The sequence below is a fragment of the Triticum aestivum genome, chromosome 3A (assembly GCF_018294505.1).
Source record: "Triticum aestivum cultivar Chinese Spring chromosome 3A, IWGSC CS RefSeq v2.1, whole genome shotgun sequence".
NCBI classification, from domain to species: Eukaryota; Viridiplantae; Streptophyta; class Magnoliopsida; order Poales; family Poaceae; genus Triticum; species Triticum aestivum.
Window position 1 is genome coordinate 540,704,559 of NC_057800.1, and position 7,001 is coordinate 540,711,559.

Consider the following 7,001-nt stretch of genomic DNA (forward strand, 5'->3'; position numbering starts at 1 on the left):
TTCAAGCCAAGAGAGTTGGCCAACATAGTCATCACTCCTCCGCAAGCGATATCTCCTTGTGCACAATTTGCTTGGTCTTCAAGGCAAAGCAAAAGTGTCTTCCCAAGTGGGGCGACTAGTCGATGTCGGGAATCGCGGCCTTCCCAAGAATGAACTTGTTTTCTTCATTAACCTTTGAAACTTCTCCTCATGACAACAACTAGTTAGTAGTGACACAATAGAGATAATACATACACTCAATGCAACTTGCCCTTTGCCTTTGGACATGGTAACTCATTTGACAAATAATGAAAGTGGATGAGGTTCGAGCATATCGTAAGCATAGCTGCAGTAGTGCTTGTCGTTGTTGGGGAAGCCAAAGTAGTTGCACCACTATGGATTGACGATACGTCGTGAAGCCATGAAACACAAAAGGTTGCAAACCAGCATTAGCACATAACAAATTGAAATCGTTACCTCAGCCATGACTATCATTGACGGACATGCCACTTGGTGGTTTTCATCCTCTCATGAATCACTCGATGTTTCTTCTTCGCATCACAATCGACAAAGTTGATCCCTTAAAATTAATCTTGTTGCTTAAGTGCAACTTCATTGGGTGCGTTGGCGGCTTCACCATGAGCGATATGAGCGGATCTCCTCGTAAACATAAAAAAATGTTTAGTCCAATAGAATGATGCACAAGTAAACCTACATGAACCACAAGATCAACTCCTCTAAAAACACCAACAAATCATGCTTATCTAAAAATTTGGATCAAAACTAGGCATAACTTAAACATCACAATGCTAGGCACATAGAGCACGAAATTTGGATCAACTCCTCTAACCAAGCAGCACATGCAGTCACCCGCTGAGCAAGCAGGACGACTAGCTTGGATGGCAAAGCATCAAGACCAGCATAACTACTCCAAGTACAGGGACAGGGGCACTCACGATGTGTGTCATGCCATCGACAACACCCATAGCCGAGGTGCGGCGCACCCATTCTACTTCACAGATGAAGTAATGGCCCATTAATTTCCAGCGGGCTTTAAGCTTATAATCATAGACAAATACGATGGGTCAACTAACCCTTCAGTCTGGATCAAGGACTATATCCTCGTAGTGCACATAGAGGATGGTGATAATCTACACGCCATAACATATCTTCCCTAAAGCTGAAGGGCTCGGCTCGACACTGGTTACACGCCCAACTGCTAGGCTCAACCAGCACATGGGACGCGCTCGAGGCCAAATTCATGGCCAACTTTCAGGGCACGTATGTTAAGCCCCTAGATGTTGATGACTTCACCCTCATAGTACAGAAACCAGGCAAGTCCATACACAAGTTTTGGAATCATTTTCTCACAAAGAAAAACCAAATAGTCAACCGCGATGACACTAAAGTGCTCGCAGCATTCCGGAACAACATCAATGACGAGTGGCTCTCTAGGGACTTCGGTCACTGATACTCCCTTAGGAGTTGTTGGGTTTCCCTAAAGAGGAAGGGTTACGTAGCACATAAACAAAGTATTTCCCTCTGTTAAGAACGAAGGTTTAATCGAACTAGTAGGAGTAAACAAGCTAACAAGATAAGCAACACATACACACAAACAAACAAAATACTTGCACCCAACTAGGCAAGTGGGTCTCTAGCGATTTCGGTCTTGCTACTTATAGGGTTAAAAGCAAATAGATATTGGTGTAGTAAAATGGAAATAGTAAAGGCAAATAAAGAGGCAATTTTGTAGAAGAAAGTTTTAATGGAGAATGGACCTGGGGGCCATAGGTTCACTAGAGTATCTCTCTGGAAAGCAGGCAAATGGCATGGTAACAAACTATAGTTGGGCAATAGACAAGAATAACAATCTTTATGACTATGATCATTCATGGCATAATATCATATAGGTATTACGTCCGTGATAAGTAGACCGATAAACTTACCGACATCTATGATTATTCCACCCCAAGACCGCTATCCAGCATGCATCTCAGGATATTAAGTTTACAAGAAACAGAATACTGCAATAAGCAAGATGACATAATGTAGACAAGAAGATATCTAGCAATAAGATTAAATGTTGTCGTTTTATCATTAGTGGCAACAATACAAATACGTGTCTTGCCCCATTCTATCACGGGGATATAGAACACCGCAAGATTAAACCCACTACTATGAACCACTCCCTCTAAAGATCCACCCATCAATCTTCGCGAGATAGGACAAACAGATCGCAAAGCATGCATAGCTACATCCGCTTCAAGTGGTTAAACCCACTACCGCGGAGTCAGATGCCAACTCCGATAAGGAGGGGGTTAGTAGTGATAAGAATCCTTTGCCTCAAGGAAAGAATGGGATGGGCATCCAAGCTGTGGTTGCCCCTCCCCCGGCCTATGGAGGCTCGGTCCATTTACCTCCTCCTAAGCTTGTGTTAAATGATTTTCCTAATCGGTTTTTTCATATCAAGTCACATTTGAATCATAGCTCAACACATCTTTGGAGAATCATCGAACAAGGCTTCTACCCACATGATCCAAACAACTTCACTCCAAGAGAAGAAGTGGACAATCAATAAAATCACTCCGCCTTGTTCATTCTTCAAGCCACAATGCCTGGGCTTGCTCACTTGCGCCCATTTACCCTTGTGAAAGATGCATGGGAACACATTGTCTCTTTGTACAAGGGAAGCTCTAGCATTGAACGCTCCAAGTTTGAGGTGATTCTTGATGAGGACAATGTTGGCCAGTGGGAACCAGGGTACCATGGCCCCGCTGCCTATGGCCTAGGAAGTGACACCTGGAGCAGGCCTCAAGAGGCGGCCCAACCGCGGGCGCGGTGAAGCAAGGAACTTTGTGAGGACCTTGCCTCGCGAGGACCCTCTCCATGAGGCACGACTATGAGAAACCGCACCATGCAGTAGGTGGCCTCACAAGGCCCCCTCGCGAGGCCCTTCGTGTGGGAGCAGTGCGGCGCTAGTCGCATGGCCATGTGCCCATCATATGGGTGATGCCCCTGCGCTAGGTGATGATGACGAAGACCATGCCAGCAGGCGCGGCCAAGGTAGGTTTCCTCTTTGGTGATACGGGAGCAGCGACACCTGACCCCTCGAAAGCAGGCTCCAAAGGTTACGATTTTGGTGCAAGAAGATCAGGACGACACGGCGTGCTAGAGCATGCAGGTGTCACCGTCGGGCCCACCCACGCGTTTGGATAGCGTCTTTAGCAGGCGAAGACCACTTTTGTCAAGATAAGACTAAGCGCTTGTCCCTCTTTGAACTGCCGTTGTGTGGCAACCCTTCCCGCCAATATTTTTGGGGGAAGAGGACCAAGGCAGCTACAAAAGGGGCAGTGTTGCCACCGTATAGGGGGGTCATGCGATCGAGCCCGGAGACCCACCTTGTAGCTCCAGGAGTGTTGTCTCCACAAGCAATTCCACCAAGCAGGAGTAGGGTTTTACACCGCACGGTGGTCCGAACCTGGGTAGCTCGTTGTGTCCTTGCCGTGTCTTGCATCCCTCCATCGTGCCTCACTCGCCGTAGCCATGCCAAGCTCGCCGTCTAGTTGCTAGCTTGCGAACCAGGGCCCCAGAGTTCGAACCAGGGTTTTGGAGGATTTCCCGTAGCACCAATCAATCCCCTGACTGCCAATGAGTTTGTGATGAATGACGATGAAGATCCTTGTGAGCTCTATCAGAGATTGACAACTCTCGTGGTCTCACTCCGAAATCATCGGAGCAAGCATACAGATGATAGTTGAATCAAGTGTAAGTTCCTCAAGGCCATCATGCCATACAACATGTCCATGTATTCCGTGACCCGTCAAAGACCAGAATTCCACACCTTGTACTCAAGCGATGTGTTGGATGAGTTTGTTGTTACGAACAACTTGAACAAGACCACTAAAAACGCTCTCGCTCGTGTCCAAAGGTCAAAGAAATCCTGACCCAATCTAGCTCTGAAGGCCAAGGCTATCCTAGAAAAAGAAGAAGAGGAGAGTTGCCTCGAAGACACCAAATATGCTTACCATGAGCACATGGCTCATAAATCAAGGCAATTTTGGGGCAAGTCCATGAATGAGTTATCTGCCAAGGAGTTCTATGCTATTTGATGTTGTAATCTATATCGCCATGATCAAGATCCCGCTCTTATCAACCGTCCTTTCTAGACCAAGCAGCAACGCTCAATCTATCTTGATGTGCTCAATGGCAAGAACTTGTTTGTGAATATAAGGTCTATTGATCTCGGCCATTTGGAGAAGGATCCTAACTATGTAGGAGAAGCTCTGGCTCTCTGCGCTCAGCTTGACAATCTCGGGATCATTTCTTTTAACAAAGACATTGATACAGATCTTGTGGCCCAATTCTATGCCACAGTCCACTTTGGTACTAATGATGAGAGGACACTCACCTGGATGGCCAAGGGAAGAGCTTTGTCTGCAAAGTGGAAGACTTTCATGAACAGTCTGGGCTACAATGATGAGGGGCTGGAGAATCCTATTGGGTTGCGCCCTCACAAGGAGGAGGCGACCATGTACAAGTCCAAGCTCTATCGTTACTCGAAGGAAAAGATTTCTCCCATGACCGGCAAGAAGACTTATGAGTCGATACCATTCCTGGACATTATGCATCGTATCTTCAAGAACACACTTTTCCCTTGGATTGGGAATTTGGATCAAGTGCACTCTTTGAAGAAAATATGCCCTAGAGGCAATAATAAGGCTGTTATTTATATTTCCTTATATCATGATAAATGTTTATTATTCATGCTAGAATTGTATTAAACGGAAACTTAGTACATGTGTGAAGACATAGACAAACAGAGTGTCCCTAGTATGCCTCTACTAGACTAGCTCGTTAATCAAAGATGGTTAAGTTTCCTAACCATAGACATGTGTTGTCATTTGATGAATGGGATCACATCATTAGAGAATGATGTGATGGACAAGACCCATCCGTTAACTTAGCATAATGATCGTTTAGTTTTATTGTTATTGCTTTCTTCATGACTTATACATGTTCCTATGACTATGAGATTATGCAACTCCCGAATACCGAAGGAACACCTTGTGTGCTATCAAATGTCACAACGTAACTGGGTGATTATAAAGATGCTCTACAGGTGTCTCCGATGGTGTTTTTTGAGTTAGCATAGATCGAGATTAGGATTTGTCACTCCGTGTATCGGAGAGGTATCTCTGGGCCCTCTCGGTAATACACATCACTATGAGCCTTGCAAGCAATGTGACTAATGAGTTAGTCACGGGATGATGTATTGTGGAACGAGTAAAGAGACTTGCCGGTAACGAGATTGAGCTAGGTATGATGATAACGACGATCAAATCTCGGGCAAGTAACATACCGATGACAAAGGGAACAACGTATGTTGTTATGCGGTTTGACCGATAAAGATCTTCGTAGAATATGTATGAGCCAATATGAGCATCCAGGTTCCGCTATTGGTTATTGACCGGAGATGTGTCTCGGTCATGTCTACATAGTTCTCGAACCCATGGGGTCCGCACGATTAATGTTCGATGATGATTTGTATTATGAGTTATGTGATTTGATGACCGAAGATTGTTCGGAGTCCCGAATGAGATCACAGACATGACGAGGAGTCTCGAAATGGTCAAGACATAAAGATTGATATATTGGACAATGTTATTCGGACACCGGATGAGTTCCGAGAGGTATCGGGTAACTATCAGAGTGTCGAAGGGTTATCTGAACCCCCCGGGGGAACTAATGGGCCTTTATGGCCTTAGTGGGGAGAGAGAAGGGCCACAAGGGGCTGCCCCCCCCCCCCTTGGGTCCTAATTGGACCAGGGGAAGGGGGCGGCGCCCCCCCCCCCCTTTCCTTCCCTTCTCCCTCTCCCTTCCTTCTTCCCCCTTCCTCCAGGTGGAATCCTACTAGGACTTGGACTCCTAGTAGGACTCCTCTCTCCTGGCATGCCCTACAGGGGCCGGCCGTCCTCCCCCTCCCCTCCTTTATATACGGGGGCAGGGGCACCCTAGAACACAAAAGATCAATTGTCTTAGCCGTGTGCGGTGCCCCCCTTCATAGTTATACACCTCGGTCATATCGTCGTAGTGCTTAGGCGAAGCCCTGCGCCGGTAACTTCATCATCACCGTCGCCACGCGTCGTGCTAACGGAACTCTCCCTAGTCCTCAACTAGATCAAGAGCTTGAGGGACGTCATCGAGCTGAACGTGTGCTAAACGCGGAGGTGTCGTACGTTCGGTGCTAGGATCGATTGGATCACGAAGACGTTCGGCTACATCAACAGTGTTACTAAACGCTTCCGCTTTCGGTCTATGAGGGTACGTGGACACACTCTCCCCTCTCGTTGCTATGAATCTCCTAGATAGATCTTGCGTGATCGTAGGAAAATTTTGAAATACTGTGTTCCCCAACACTCTTACCTCGTGGACATGTTGCTTATATGTTCCAGAAGGAGAAGACCATGCAGCAAGTGTTGGGCGTTTCTCATGTCATGTGGTCTAAACTTCACTCAGCTGTGGTCGAGCGCAAGTGTCCAATTTATGACCCCCCCTATCTAAATAAGCTCATTAAGGATACATGGGCTTCCACTTTTTGAGACGAGATGTTCATGACTGGTGGTCTGATTTCACATGAGGTTATCTGGCTGAAGCAGAAGAAGAATTGGGGTGCTCCGGCTGCTCCTGAGATGGAGGCTCCTGCCTCTCGGTCTGAGGGGCCTGATGAGCCAGACTATGACACTCCCACCAAGGATCCATCTTGGGCTCCTAAGCTCAGGAAGAAGATGAAGAAGTTTTTCTGTCTCGAGGTGGATATCCATCAGAAGATGTACAAGGTTCACATGACGGGGAAGATGGGCCATCATTGTGACAAGGCTATCATGAGGCACCTTGGCCTGGAGGCCCCCAGCAGTTCAGAAGAAAAGATCACTCCAGAGGAGGAGTGGGCCTCGAAGAATAGCAAGTGGATGGATTCAGATGACGATCAGCCTGCTGTTGCAGATGAGGAGTCCAAGGGACAC